The following is a 17,164-nucleotide window of genomic DNA, read 5'->3' as shown; positions in this document are numbered from 1 at the left end:
TGTTGAACAGCAGGCAAATATTTATTTTATGTCAGTTAATGCCTTTTGCCTTTGCACCACTCCTCCATTTTGTGCATATGATACAAAGGCAGGGTACAGTAACAGCCAAATACATTTTTTTGTATACAAACATTTCTTCACCTTATCAACAACTTGTCAAATTTTGGGAGTCCTACCTAAAAAACTTTTGTCGGGACAAAAAATAAACTTTAAAGTCATTTTTCTCAGTTTCACACTCTAGCGAGTGAAAGTCTTTTGCCTTTGCAGGGCAGTGTGTCTCTCCATTCTACAAGAATATAAGGCACATTCCATCCAACATTCTATCCATTCATCTTCTTCAGACCATTCACTCATCCACCCATTAAACTGTCTATCAACATCTATTAAACAATCTGTCTATCAACATCCATTAAACTCTCTGTCTATCAACATTAATTAGACTATCTACATTCAACTTTTAAATTATTTACTCTGTCTCAGGCTTTAAGAGTACTCTGGCTCTCTTAAGACTAGCCAGTTAAATTGATTACACCTGTGTCAACTACTCTCAGAGAGCTGTAGTGTCTCTCTTAACAAGAATATAAGGCACATTCCATCCAACCTTCTATCCATTCATCTTCTTCAGACCATTCACTCATCCACCCATTAAACTGTCAATCAATATCTATTAAACAATCTGCCTATCAACATCCATTAAACAGTCTGTCTATCAACATTAATTAGACTATCTACATACAACTTTTAAAGTATTTACTGTGGGTCCCTCTCAAGCAGCGTTTATATGTCCTCCCTCGCTCCTCGATCCACAATGATCTACATAAAGAAAGATAGAAGAAGGGCTAGACTATCCCATTGTTGCCGCTCCATCATTCTTTATGTAGATCAGTGAGGAGCGAGAGAGGGCGCGTAAACGCTATATGAGAGGCACCTTCTGTCTCAGGCTTTAAGCATACAATCTCATTAAGACTACAGATCCTGTTTCACTACGTCCTCTGTCCACAACTGTTTCAAAATAAAGGTCCTCACTGCAATAATACACTATTAAATCATTTAACCATTAAAAACTACTCAACTATTGAACTGTTCAACCATTCCAACTGTCAGTTATCATCCACAATGCCTCCAGTCAACTACATGAAACCTCCATGTACCTAGCAACCAACATAGCAACCATTAAAATTAAGTGTTTATGACCGTTTCCATAGCAACCAACATGATTATACTGCAGTAACTTCTTGTTTCCTGATAGTGGCCACCATGGATACCCTAGCAACAAATGTTTCAAAATAAAAGTCCTCACTAGCAAGTTAGCATAGTTAGCATTGTTAGCATAGTTAGCATTTTTAGTATAACTGCAAAAAATCATCAACTAAGTTAGCTAATTAACCTGGTTAGCATTGTTAGCAAATTAAGCATTGCTAGCATAGTTAGCATTTTTAGCATTACTGCTAGAAATCATCGGTTAAAGGGATAATCCGGAGTGAAATGCACTTTAGATCAAATTTTCGGACTATTGGGAGTACATACGTTGAGTTGACACCAAAATCATGTCATTCGGATGTATTTTGAGAAAGTTTGAGTTCACCGTTTTTAGCCAAAACTCGTTAGCCTGTAAGTGACCGGGGCAGGTCCTTTCGCCACTACAAAACGCTATTTTTATACCTCTTCTACTGTTCCAAACAACACTACACTTACGTGGTAGTGAGTAGAGGGTCCCTAAAGCCAAACCGAAGTATCCCCACGTCTTTATGTGGTCGGATAGAGAGTCCAGAATGAATTTAATCGAGTCAGTACCTTCCGGAAATGTCGCTGCGGCAGCTGCGCAACGTCTCAACAACACTTTACTAACATTTCCGGAAAGGTACTGACTGGATTAAATTCATTCTGGACTCTCTATCCGACCACATAAAGACGTGGGGATACTTCGGTTTGACTTTAGGGACCCTCTACTCACTACCACGTAAGTGTAGTGTTGTTTGGAACAGTAGAAGAGGTATAAAAATAGCGTTTTGTAGTGGCGAAAGGACCTGCCCCGGTCACTTACAGGCTAACGAGTTTTGGCTAAAAACGGTGAACTCGAACTTTCTCAAAATACATCCGAATGACATGATTTTGGTGTCAACTCAACGTATGTACTCCCAATAGTCCGAAAAATTGATCTAAAGTGCATTTCACTCCGGATTATCCCTTTAAGTTAGCTAATCAACCTGGTTAGCATTGTTAGTAAAGTTAGCATTGCTAGCATAATAAGCATTTTTAACGTAACTGCTAGAAATCATTAGCTAAGTTAGCTAATCAACATTTTAACATGAATAGAAATCATTAGTTAAGTTAGAACTGGAACGTTTCATCTTTAAAACGTCTACCTTCACACTATCAACTCTCTGTAAACTATGCAACCACCATGGTTACCCTAGCTACACCTTAGTAACCATATCTACATTATCTATCTATTTTTGCATTTTCATGCACTGGTAATTCCTTGGAATTGCATTTCTAGTTATTATTATTATTATTATTATTATTATTACAGTGCATGAAAATGCACTGTACTGTTATTCCAAGTCTTCTTATTACAGTGCATGAAAATGCACTGTACTGTTATTCCAAGTCTTCTTATTATTATTATTATTAAACTTCTTCTTCTAACGCAGCCAATTCAGCTTCAACCGTTTAACGTAGAAACTTCATTCAAACGTTGTTGCGTAGGTCTTGCTTATGCCATGCCTGCTTTATATTTTTCAACTTTGTAACTTTTATACTTTTTAAACTATTAGTTAAAAACTATTACAATTTCCCCCATAGACTTAACATTGCTCATTATGACATCACGGCAGCAATTAGAATCTTACACCAGGTGGCCGGCCACCTGGGCACCAACTGTCAGTTTCTCTCAGGCTCCTCTCTGAAGACTATTCTGTTCCCCTGTATCCTCTGCGCACAACAGTATCAAAATAAGTCCTCCTAATTCCATTCAACTTTATATCCATTCATCTTCTTCAAACCATTCACTCATCCACCCATTCTAAACAGTCTGCCTATCAACATCAATTAGACGATCTACATTCAACCTTTAAACAATCTACTCTGTCTCAGGCTGGCTCTCTTAAGACTAGCCAGTTAAATTGATTACACCTGTATCTGTATCCACTACTCTCAGTAGAGAGCTGTGTCTCTCCATTCTACAAGAATATAAGGCACATTCCATCCAACATTCTATCCATTCATCTTCTTCAGACCATTCACTCATCCACCCATTAAACTGTCTATCAACATCTATTAAACAATCTGTCTATCAACATCCATTAAACTCTCTGTCTATCAACATTAATTAGACTATCTACATTCAACTTTTAACCCTCTAACCGCCCGGGTTTTTTTGGATTTTTGCATAAAAAATGCAAAAGGCCATGGCTTAAAAGTGGTCAGAGATAAAGTCCTACTGTAAATGTGAAAATCATTGAGTCTGAACTAAAGTTTATAAAGGGAGTAAATTTACTCATCTAATTTGCATATTATGACGTCACAGATTGGCAATAGCGTCAAATTATGCACATTTCAGTAAAAACTGATTGTTGAACACATTTGAGCAGTTTTACTTTGATTTTTGTAATTTCTCCGACATAACAAACAAACAGGACCACAGCCACATGTAAACCAACAATAGTAAACTATTAGTATTACCACAATCCCTATGTTACTATATAATAAAGTAGCCTGGTCAAATCAGTTCCTATCGCGGATGACTTTGTAGTTCTTCAGAGCCCTATTTTTACTAGACCTGCTGTCTGTACCATGTCAATTACAGACACTATCATCATGATTATCACTGGCACCAAGCACACCATGCTTATTTGAACCCTTTGGTCAACATTGCTGCAGGTAAACATTGACGTACACACGCAAAGACCCACCTCCATTCACAGACGCATCTTGACTGTCACTGCCAATGAACGACCGATCATAATCTCCAAAAGGCAGATATTCTCCTTCAGAATCAGAGTAGGTGAATGGCAGACCCAAGACTTCATAACACACGACTTTGTTTTTTAACATTTGCCGTTTTTCTGCTTCAATTTGTGCATAGCGATCGCGCATTTCACTTCCGCGTTATAAACAGGAAATGCGTCTTTTTTTTTTGTTTCTCGCGAGTAATACAGGCACTTCCTGAAAACTTTCTTACTCGAATTTGGGCTTGAATCGAAGCTCTGGATGTCTGCCAACTAGTGGTGGAGAGTACAAAGGCGATTTGTCACCCTACTCGGATCTACCGTCTGTTTTAATCAGTGATGTTGCTTGTCGCCGTACGGCGCCTTGGGCGGTTAGAGGGTTAAATTATTTACTCTGTCTCAGGCTTTAAGAGTACTCTGGCTCTCTTAAGACTAGCCAGTTAAATTGATTACACCTGTGTCAACTACTCTCAGAGAGCTGTAGTGTCTCTCTTAACAAGAATATAAGGCACATTCCATCCAACCTTCTATCCATTCATCTTCTTCAGACCATTCACTCATCCACCCATTAAACTGTCAATCAATATCTATTAAACAATCTGCCTATCAACATCCATTAAACAGTCTGTCTATCAACATTAATTAGACTATCTACATACAACTTTTAAAGTATTTACTGTGGGTCCCTCTCAAGCAGCGTTTATATGTCCTCCCTCGCTCCTCGATCCACAATGATCTATATAAAGAAAGATAGAAGAAGGGCTAGACTATCCCATTGTTGCCGCTCCATCATTCTTTATGTAGATCAGTGAGGAGCGAGAGAGGACGCGTAAACGCTATATGAGAGGCACCTTCTGTCTCAGGCTTTAAGCATACAATCTCATTAAGACTACAGATCCTGTTTCACTACGTCCTCTGTCCACAACTGTTTCAAAATAAAGGTCCTCACTGCAATAATACACTATTAAATCATTTAACCACTGTAACTACTCAACTATTGAACTGTTCAACCATTCCAACTGTCAGTTATCATCCACTATGCCTCCAGTCAACTACATGAAACCTCCATGTACCTAGCAACCAACATAGCAACCATTAAAATTAAGTGTTTATGACCGTTTCCATAGCAACCAACATGATTATACTGCAGTAACTTCTTGTTTCCTGATAGTGGCCACCATGGATACCCTAGCAACAAATGTTTCAAAATAAAAGTCCTCACTAGCAAGTTAGCTAGTTAGCATGGTTAGCATTGTTAGCATTTTTAGTATAATTGCAAAAAATCATCAACTAAGTTAGCTAATCAACCTGGTTAGCATTGTTAGCAAATTTAACATTGTTAGCATAGTTAGCATTTTTAGCATTACTGCTAGAAATCATCGGTTAAGTTAGCTAATCAACCTGGTTAGCATTGTTAGTAAAGTTAGCATTGCTAGCATAATAAGCATTTTTAGCGTAACTGCTAGAAATCATTAGCTAAGTTAGCTAATCAACATTTTAACATGAATAGAAATCATTAGTTAAGTTAGAACTGGAACGTTTCATCTTTAAAATGTCTACCTTCACACTATCAACTCTCTGTAAACTATGCAACAACCATGTTTACCCTAGCTACATCTTAGCAACCATATCTACATTATCTATCTATTTTTGCATTTTCATGCACTGGTAATTCCTTGGAATTGCATTTCTAGTTATTATTAAACTTCTTCTTCTAACGCAGCCAATTCAGCTTCAACCGTTTAACGTAGAAACTTCATTCAAACGTTGTTGCGTAGGTCTTGCTTATGCCATGCCTGCTTTATATTTTTCAACTTTGTAACTTTTATACTTTTTAAACTATTAGTTAAAAACTATTACAATTTCCCCCATAGACTTAACATTGCTCATTATGACATCACGGCAGCAATTAGAATCTTACTCCAGCTGGTCAGCCACCTGGGCACCAACTGTCAGTTTCTCTCAGGCTTTACAATGGGTGCGTTCGTAAATTGCACTCCGAGCGCTCCGAGCACACTCTGAAACTTTTTTAACCGTTCGTAAATTCAGAGTGTGGGTGGAATTATCGTTCGTTTATTCAGAGTGTCACACTCTCGGAGCGCCCAGAGCGTACTCTGGGCACTCCAGCTGAAAGGACAGAGTAGCAGAGTGTGACGTCACATCAGTCAGCTAACGAATCTAGTTACCTACGTAACGTTAACAGGTTAGCATTTTAGTGCTAGTGCTAGAAGAACGTTTCCAAGTTGACATTACAAGCGTTGCTCATCAAGATTATGTAGACGGTTTAAATAACTGCTCTCACATTGTTCTTCATCATCACTGTCAAGAAAGCTCTTGCATCAGTGGAATTGAGTTTTGAATAATACATAAACCCTGTTTCAAAAGTGCCGTAGTGGCGTCCATATTGTAAACATAAACACAAATAATCGTTCGTAAATTCACTGGGAGTTAGAATGCTCGTCTTTTTCGAACTTCAGAGCGTTATTCTATTTTTCAGAGTGTCAGATTGAATTTACGAACGCACCCAATATCCCTGAAGACTACATATTCTGTTCCCCTGTATCCTCTGCGCACAACAGTATCAAAATAAGTCCTCCTAATTCCATCCAACTTTATATCCATTCATCTTCTTCAAACCATTCACTCATCCACCCATTCTAAACAGTCTGCCTATCAACATCAATTAGACGCTCTACATTCAACTTTTAAACAATCTACTCTGTCTCAGGCTGGCTCTCTTAAGACTAGCCAGTTAAATTGATTACACCTGTCTCTGTATCCACTACTCTCAGTAGAGAGCTGTCTCTCCATTCTACAAGAATATAAGGTACATTCCATCCAACATTCTATCCATTCATTTTCTTCAGACCATTCACTCATCCACCCATTAAACTGTCTATCAACATTTATTAAACAACCTGTCTATCAACATCCATTAAACTCTCTGTCTATCAACATTAATTAGACTATCTACATTCAACTTTTAAATTATTTACTCTGTCTCAGGCTTTAAGAGTACACTGTGGCTCTCTTAAGACTAGCCAGTTAAATTGATTACACCTGTATCAACTACTCTCAGATAGCTGTATCAGTGTCTCTCTTAACAAGAATATAAGGCACATTCCATCCAACCTTCTATCCATTCATCTTCTTCAGACCATTCACTCATCCACCCATTAAACTGTCAATCAATATCTATTAAACAATCTGCCTATCAACATCCATTAAACATTCTGTCTATCAACATTAATTAGACTATCTACATACAACTTTTAAAGTATTTACTGTGGGTCCCTCTCAAGCAGCGTTTATATGTCCTCCCTCGCTCCTCGATCCTCAATGATCTACATAAAGAAAGATAGAAGAAGGGCTAGACTATCCCATTGTTGCCGCTCCATCATTCTTTATGTAGATCAGTGAGGAGCGAGAGAGGACGCGTAAACGCTATATGAGAGGCACCTTCTGTCTCAGGCTTTAAGCATACAATCTCATTAAGACTACATATCCTGTTTCCTCTGTCCAAAACTGTTTCAAAATAAAAGTCCTCACTGCAATAATACACTATTAAATCATTTAACCATTGAAACTACTCAACTATTTAACTGTTCAACCATTCCAACTGTCAGTTATCATCAACTATGCCTCCAGTCAACTACATGAAACCTCCATGTACCTAGCAACCAACATAGCAACCATTGAAATTAAGCGTTTATGACCGTTTCCATAGCAACCAACATGATTATACTGCAGTAACTTCTTGTTTCCTGATAGTGGCCACCATGGATACCCTAGCAACAAATGTTTCAAAATAAAAGTCCTCACTAGCAAGTTAGCTAGTTACCATGGTTAGCATAGTTAGCATTGTTAGCATAGTTAGCATTTTTAGCATAACTGCTAGAAATGATTAGCTAAGTTAGCTAATCAACCTGGTTAACATTGTTAGCAATTTTAGCATTGTTAGCATTTTTAGCATTATTGCTAGAAATCATCAGTTAAGTAAGCTAAACAACCTGGTTAGCCTTGTTACCATAGTTAGCATTGCTAGCATAATTAGCATTTTTAACATAACTGCTAGAAATCATTAGCTAAGTTAGCTAATCAACCTGGTTAGCACTGTGAGCATAGTTAGCATAGTTAACATTTTTACCATAACTGCATGAAATCAGTAGCTAAGTTAACAATCAACCTGGTTATCATAGTTACCATAGTTATCATTTTAACAGGAATAGAAATCATAAGTTAAGTTAGAAGTGGAATGTTTCAGCTTTAAACTGTCTGCCTTCACACTATCAACTCTCTGTAAACTATGCAACCACCATGTTTACCCTAGCTACACCTTTGTAACCATATCTACATTATCTATCTATTTTTGCATTTTCATGCACTGGTAATTCCTTGGAATTGCATTTCTAGTTATTATTATTACAGTGCATGAAAATGCACTGTACTGTTATTCCAAGTCTTCTACCGCAACTTCTTCTTATTATTACAGTGCATGAAAATGCACTGTACTGTTCTTCCTAGGCTTCTTCTTCTTCTTCTTCTTCTTCTTATTCTTCTTCTAACGCACGCAAATCAGCTAGAACCGTTTAACGTAGAAACTTCATTCAAACTGCGTTACGTAGGTCTTACTTAGGACATATGTGCTATGACTTTTCAACTTTGTAACTTTTATACTTTTTAAACTATTAGTTAAAAACGATTACAATTTCCCCCATAGACTTAACATTGCTCATTATGACATCACGGCAGCAATTAGAATCTTACGCCAGGTGGCCGACCACCTGGGCACCAACTGTCAGTTTCTCTGGCTTTAAGCATATCAGTCTCTCAGAAGACTACATATCCTGTTCACTGTTTCCTCTGTCCACAACTATTTCAAAATAAAAGTCCTCAGTGCAATAATACACCATTAAATCATTTAACCATTGAAACTTCTCAACTATTGAACTGTTCAACCATTCCAACTGTCAGTTATCATCCACTATGCCTCCAGTCAACTACATGAAACCTCCATGTACCTAGCAACCAACATAGCAACCATTAAAATTAAGCGTTTATGACCGTTTCCATAGCAACCAACATGATTATACTGCAGTAACTTCTTGTTTCCTGATAGTGGCCATCATGGATACCCTAGCAACGAATGTTTCAAAATAAAAGTCCTCACTAGAAAGTTAGCTAGTTAGCATGGTTAGCATAGTTAGCATTGTTAGCATAGTTAGTATTTTTAGCATAACTGCAAAAAATCATCAACTAAGTTAGCTAATCAACCTGGTTAGCATTGTTATCAAATTTAGCATTGTTAGCATAGTTAGCATTTCTAGCATTACTGCTAGAAATCATTAGCTAAGTTAGCTAATCAACATTTTAACATGAATAGAAATCATTAGTTAAGTTAGAACTGGAATGTTTCATCTTTAAACTGTCTACCTTCACACTATCAACTTTCTTTAAACTATGCAACCACCATGTTTATCCTAGCTACACCGTAGTAGCAATGAAAGCATAGTTAGCATTTTTAGCAAAACTGCTAGAAATCATCAACTAAGTTAGCTAATCAACTTCGTAAGCATTGTTATTATAGTTAGCATGGTTAGCATTTGTAGCATTACTGCTAGAATTAACCAAGTTAAGTTTCGTACATAGCAACCATTAAAATTACGTATGTAGTTGCGTACATAGCAACCATTAAAATTAAGCATTTATGACAGTTTCCATAACAACCAACATGATTATACTGGTTAGCATTGTTAGCATAGTTAATATTTTTAGCTAACTGCTAACTGCTCCATAGCAACCAACATTATTATACTACAGTAACTTCTTTATTCCTGATAGTGGCCACCATGGATACCCTAGCAACAACTGTTTCAAAATAAAAGTCCTCATTAGCAAGTTAGTATTGATAGCATAGTTAGCATTTTTGACATACCTGCTAGAAATCAGCTTATTTATCTAACCAACCTGGTTATCATTGTTAATATAGTTAGCATAACTCCTAGAAAACAGTAACCTGATTAGCATTTTAACATAACATTAGCTAAGCAACCTGGGGTGTGTTTCCTGAAACGGTAGTTGCTAAACTGTCAAATTAGTTAGTTGGCAATGGGAAATTGTATTGCAACGAACAAAGTTGGTAACTTAGTTAGCAAAAGTGAAACTACTCAACTATTTAACTATTCAACCATTTCAACTGTCAGTTATTATCAACTATGCCTCCAGCCAACTATATGAAAACAACACATACCTAGCAACCAACATAGCTACCATTGAAACTAAGCATGTATGTCAGTTTGCATAGCAGCAAACATGATTATACTACAGTACCTTATTTATTTCTGATAATGGTCACCATGGATACCCTACCAACAGCCTAGTAACAACATTCACAATAAAAACCTAGCAACTAACATGGCAACCAACATGATGAACCTAGCAACCACTACAACTAACCTAACCACTTCCACAATGACAACCTAGCAACCAACATGATTAAGATAGCACCCAGCAAAGCAAACAGAATAAATACTATCAACAACCTAGAAACAACCTAAACCACCTAAAGTACCATAGCAACAGACTAGCAACCATTTTCACAATGACAACCACCATTTGAAGAAAGTTGTTGAAATAGCATCCTGAATCATAATTTCATCTTTTAGTATTTTATTTTTGTCTACTGCTTGTTGGAACATAGTGTCAACAAGCACATTCAAGATGAACTCTGACTGAGTCCATCTGACTGACGAGATCTGCTGATTCAATCATATCACATCAGTAGATCGTAGGCCTACATCAGTAGATACATCAGTAGATCATATGACCCAAAATGCTTTGCAGGCAGCAGGTGGCTGCAGCCAGTTTGATAGTCAGGTAATGTTGAATTTGCCTAATCTACCGCTACGACTCTTTAACAACATTTCCATAAGATCACAAACATCCAAAATGTCTGCTGGAATGTTTAAAGTTGGCTTCAAGTGTATATTCCGCCCTGCGCCAATCCTTTCTGGTCACATTTAATAGGCTACATGCATTGACTAGGCCTGTTGTAATTCACCTTATTTTGGTTTCCCCAACTCTGTCACAAGCTTACAAATGGCTCAGAATGTTGCTGCTAGATTAGGCCTATTCACTGGAACTAAGAAGTGTGATCACATCACTCCTGTCCTGTGTTGTGTGAACTACGGTTACAAGTGAAATATAGAATTTAATTTTACTGTTTGTTTTTAAAAGGCGTAGCTATGAATCAGCACCACAATACATCTGCAACACAAATTTCTCCTGCTAGGTCCTCTCGTTTCCTTCATCTCAATTTAAAACTAGAGGTGATGGAGCCTTTTCTGTTTCTGCTCGGCTCTGGAATATAGTCTCCCCTCCCAAAGGTCCATCCTCCATACTATTGATCATTTTAAATCCATGTTAAAAGGTTGTTTTTTTAGGCTACCCTTAGCCATAAATATTCCCTGATCACTTTCCTTGTTTATTTGTACTGCTCAGCCTTCAATTTTGATTTGATTATTGTATTGTGACTCTATACGGCTATATAGGCCTATTATTAATGTCTATCTAAACTGCATCATTTTGATTGCTGATAATGGTTTATTTTTATTTTATTTTATCATAATCCCATTATAATTTAGAGAATTATTTTTGTTTTTCCCCCTTACTATTTTGTTTATTTTAAAGCATTTCGGATCAACTCTGTTAGTCCCTTTGGGCAAACCCACCTCTTCAGTCAGTGACATCACTCAGCCGCGCACTTGACAGCTTCACTTGACTCGGCGTCTGTCTAGCAGCTACACGCATTTTCACTCGCTGAGTGGTCTCGTCGCTGCTACTGAGCCAGCCTTCAACTTCAGACTTCAACCAGAAGTTAGCCGGACTCTGCACATTGCCTTCAAAGTAAGTTTTGTTTGCTTAACGTTCACACTAAAGTTATTTCGGTAAGGTTAACAGCGTTCTTCGTATCTTAATGAGTCTGGTAATTTAGCTAAAACGCGGCTGGCTAGCTAACATTAACTTTTGAGCTAACGACCACGTTAACTACTGTAAATCTTAGACATGTAGACTTTGTGAGGTCTTCCCTATCATATCACTTTTATTCGACGTATATGTTGTCCAAAACATGTTTACGAATTGTTTCCGACAATTAGTAGGGTAGTAGCATAGCTGAGTCAAAGTCTGCTATTTGGAAATGTCGTAATTAACGTTAACGTTAGCTAGCAGTTCTACTGCTACATTGGCTGCTAGAAGCTAACGTCACCTGACCTAAAAGCTAACGTTAACGTCAATTACGACAATATTATGAACGTTACGTCTTGGAATGAAGTTTGGCTGGGTTGCTAACTGTCTGTCTAGCTATTATCTACTTTAACTTGACATACTGTGTGTGACATTTATTTTATTCGATGTATGAATTGTCACAAACAGCGAATCTGACGTCGGGTAGTTAGTAGGCTACTCGTATTGTTAATAAAACTGGCTACACCAGACACTGTTGCGGCGTATCGAACATTCTAGAAAAATACAGCAGTGTGTTGCGTTTGGCTAACGTTACCGGAGGCTGCAAGAGCCCTAACAGAAACGTATATAACTTTAATAACGCCGGCGACAACGTGAAGTCAAGACCGAGATTAAGGCGTTAACGGTTCTGCATAGAGAAACAATTGGCCAACGCGGTAGCGTTGCCTTGAATTCGGACATGTATGACAAGGCCAGCACGTTGGTTAGATGTTGCCAACATACCTGTAGAAACCTCCATATTAATGGGTTTCACCAGGTCCCTTTCCACAGGTGTATTAATCAAGCACCATGTAGTCTGCATTCATAATCTAGGTGCTTGATTTCATACACCTGTGGAAAGGGACTTGATGAAACCCATGAATACACATGGGCAATGGACAACACGGGGTGATTAAACACAGAAATAGATTTTTAGCCTATCAACTTAGTGGCCCAATTCGTTTCAGAATCTAATGCTACAGCAAACAAACTTATTTTGAGTACAAATCATGCCATATAGCCTATTGATACTTGGTCACACAGATTAGAAGTTGCATTGTGTTAAATTAATGTAATTGTGCTGCATTGTAATGTTATAGCAGTGGTCACAATTTTGCTTTGTTTTCTTTTCACAACAGAAAACAACAGTCTTTCTTAAGACTTCCTCCATCTCCACCCTCCATCTCCATCTTCCCTTGTGGTGTGGCAGTTTTTGCCACAGAAAAAAAACAAAAAAACATTTTCAAGACTCATTTGTGGTACTGCAGACTTCAGGTATGTAATTTTAATTATTTTTACTGCAAGACCAGCTATGCAGCTTGCTCACACTTTTTTTGCTAACACAAATACAAACAAAAGATAGAGAAAAAAAAAGCTACTTTTTACAGTTGCTTGTCTTGATATCAGAATGGTCAGTCCTCCATAATTTTAAATGCCTACCATATCGGCATCAACATCTACAAATGTGTCCAAACTTGTACTTATTAAAAGTAACCATCATATCACATAAGCATAACATTCAACCATAAAAGGTGATGACAGACAATCTAATGTGCAGCTGCATACACAATCGGCTCCTAATCTGCATAATATACAGCTGTGCTGAACAGCTTTGCTCACTTGACTGAATTCATCCGATATAACTATTACTGGCATATTGCTGAAATTGATAGAACCAAGAATGTTTTTTTCACTGTGGAGTGAGCAAAGCAGCAATGTTGCAATGTTCCTTAATTTTGGAAGTGTTTAACAAGTGGCTTTATTTCTCTTTTGTTTCCCTTTCAGGCTTGTTCCAGACCAGCCCAGTCAGAGTGGTGTCTGTGTCACTTGTGACACTGTGCCTGTCTGTCTGCACACCCTGCACTGCACTCATATACAACAGAACCCACTAACGCCTACCTGCATACATATAACGACAAGTAACACTTGCTGAGAACATACTTGACTGCACATACTAAACTCTTTACATATAACTGTGTCCCCTCAGACAACTTCTTTGAAACGCAAGACTCTTTGAAACTCTTTGAAACGCAAGACTCTTTGAAACTCTTTGAAACTCTTTGAAACGCAAGACTCTTTGAAACTCTTTGAAACTGAATACTACTTTGAATTATATTGACACTAGATAACTATTACTGTGAACTTTACATACCTGTCAAACGTTTATATATTTGAATAATATCTGTCAAAGTTGTCTCTGCTGTTGCATACCTACTTATAGACCTGAGCTGTGCTGCAAGACTGAACCTGGGCTGTGTGAGGACTTCAACATTCCTTCATAGTTCTGCATAACTGAATATCTCAAAGGCTACCTCTCATTCTTCATCGGTGTCATCAAGTGTTACCTCTACCTAACAGTTCTAGTGCCATATTTCATAATTTAATCAATAATTAAACTAAAGTAAATATCTTATGTGAAGTGTGAACATACTTGCTGTGAAATATACACACTGTCAAACGTTATATTTGAATAATATCTGTCAAAGTTGTCTTTGCTGTTGTATAACTACCACTGAAATAAATACTGGTGTTTGGATATTGTGTATTAACATTTAATCTCATCTAACTGTCTTTATACTAGATTAAGATATATATACTAGATTAAGTTCATTAAGTAACCTGTGAATGGAACAGTGAGTATATGTGCTAGTGTGTAATCTGTAATAAACCAATAATTAGTACAACATAAGATTTAACTAAACTTGACCAGACCAGTAGAATACATTTAGCTTGTAACATTTTGAAACATGGGAAGAAAAAACCGTCGCTCAGAGGCTCAAAAGAGACGTTGGCTTAAGTTGGACCTCTCTGAAATTGAACCACATCAGTCTTCATCAAACCAGAGTGACTTGAATGACAGACAACAGGTAAATGAGGTAACTGCTTCCTGCATGGACATGGAACAGAGAGCCATCACGTGTGTTCAAGCAACTCACAGCCAAAGTGATGTAAGATATGGGAACAACAGTAGCAAGCAGTGCACCTGCAATTCCATGGTATTTCTTGCTACACTTCACTACCGAACCGAGCTTAACAGTGATGATCTTGACTATGTTTTGCAAAACGGTAACTTGATGTACAGTGAAGTACAGGAAAGGTTGAGCATGAGAGGCAATGCACATGACCATTTGGCCCTTGATGAATTACCTGATAGTGTTGAGATCTATGGACAGATGTATCATATTGAGAAGTGCCTGTCACGGTATGGTTATCTGAGGCGAGATGGACCTGATGGTGTGGACTTCCTACAGCTCTCTGAAAGACTGCATTGTTTGTCAAATGATGTAAAGTTTGCATTGCTAACTCTAGGTTGCTTAACAATAGCTTTGTTCAGACATGATGATAAATATGGCCTTTTTGATCCACACTCAAGGACACTTCATGGATTTCCAGCAAACAATGGCACTGCTGTGATGTTAACCTTTGTCAACTTGAGTGACATGATTGATTATCTGCTTACATTCTGGACTATCCTCGAATCACATGATGAATGGGTTTATGAGTTAATGCCAGTGTTATTTACATCTGAGTGTAATAATGAACAAGAAAGCCACACTGACAATGTGCAACCTTCTCAGACTGCAGAGTTCCATGTTCCAGACATTTCTGTGAATTCACTTGGGCCTACTAAACGTAGGAATAAGGATCGCAGGCGCCGAAAAACTGCCAAAGCACAAAATGACATGTCCTTCAGAGAGAACAACAGAGTCAGACAGCGAAAATATTATGAACAGAATAGAATGAAAAAAATGGAATATGAACGAAAGAGGTATGCAAATGGCATTCAACACAATAAAAAATCGTACCTCAGAGACCGTTACATGCATGAATCTAATTATAAATTGAAAAAAAAGTTATACATCAACAGCCGGTACTCTTGTGACCCAAGTTTTAGATCAAGGCAGCAGGCTTACATACAGAAACGTTATGCCCATGATAAAACCTATCGTTCAAGACAGAAGTTGACCATGAAACATCACTATGGAAATGATCCAACATACAGGCAGAAAAAAAAGGAAACTTTTACTGATAGATACAGAATTGACCCTTTGTTCAGGCAGAAAAAAAAGGAAACCATTACTGATAGATACAGAATTGACCCTTTGTTCAGGCAGAAAAAAAAGGAAACCATTAATGATAGATACAGAATTGACCCTTTGTTCAGGCAGAAAAAAAAGGAAACCATTACTGATAGATACAGAATTGATCCTTCCTTCAGGCAGAAAAAAAAGGAAACTTTTACTGACAGATACAGAAATGACCCTTTGTTCAGGCGGAAAAAAAAGGAAACCATTACTGATAGATACAGAATTGATCCTTCCTTCAGGCAGAAAAAAAAGGAAACTTTTACTGACAGATACAGAAATGACCCCCTTTTCAAGCATTATCGTTATCTACAAAAAAAGAAAAATGCAGGTGTGGGCCTACATAACAGTTTCCAGAGAATGATTCTCAAAATGCGTTGTGCTTTACATATACGACGTAAGTACCATCATCTTACACGCCTGTCTGGACTTCAATCAGAGCAAGAGGTTGAACAACATTCAACACAAACAGAAAACACACTTTTGCATGATGCCATCACATCTTTTCAAATGGATGTACAGAACGGGCCTACTTTTGTGTGTACAGTGTGTCACAGAGCTTTGTTTTATAACCAGGTAAAAGAGTGCAATCATGAATGTTATCGCAAGAATCGAGGCATGGTTGATCGATGCTTAACAGGCAAATATGTACATACATGCAGCGAGCAGTGCAGTGCACTTGAATCATGTTGTGCATCAGATGAAAAGACAGAGTGGATTTGTTACAGCTGTGATGAAAACTTAAAGATGGGGAAAATGCCGGCCATTGCTGTAAACAATATGTTAGAGCTATCACCAATTCCTCCAGAGCTCAGTAATCTTAATATACTTGAAAGACACATCATTGCACGGTACATACCATTTGCAAAAATAATCAGTCTTCCCAAAGGCCAGCAGAAATTAATACATGGTGGAGTTGTGTGTGTCCCTTCAGAGGTAGAATCAACAGTCAATGCTTTGCCTAGACCCAACAGCCAGTCACAACTTTTGAAAGTAAAGTTGAAAAGAAGACTGAACTACACAGGACATTACCAGTTCCAAACTGTAGACATGACCAAAGTATTGCGTGCCTTATCCAAACTGAAAGAGATGCATTCAGAGTACAAGGACATAACCATAACTAAC

This window comes from Sardina pilchardus, chromosome 21 (genome assembly GCF_963854185.1).
Source record: "Sardina pilchardus chromosome 21, fSarPil1.1, whole genome shotgun sequence".
Lineage (NCBI taxonomy): Eukaryota > Metazoa > Chordata > Actinopteri > Clupeiformes > Clupeidae > Sardina > Sardina pilchardus.
This window is presented reverse-complemented; position numbering follows the sequence as displayed.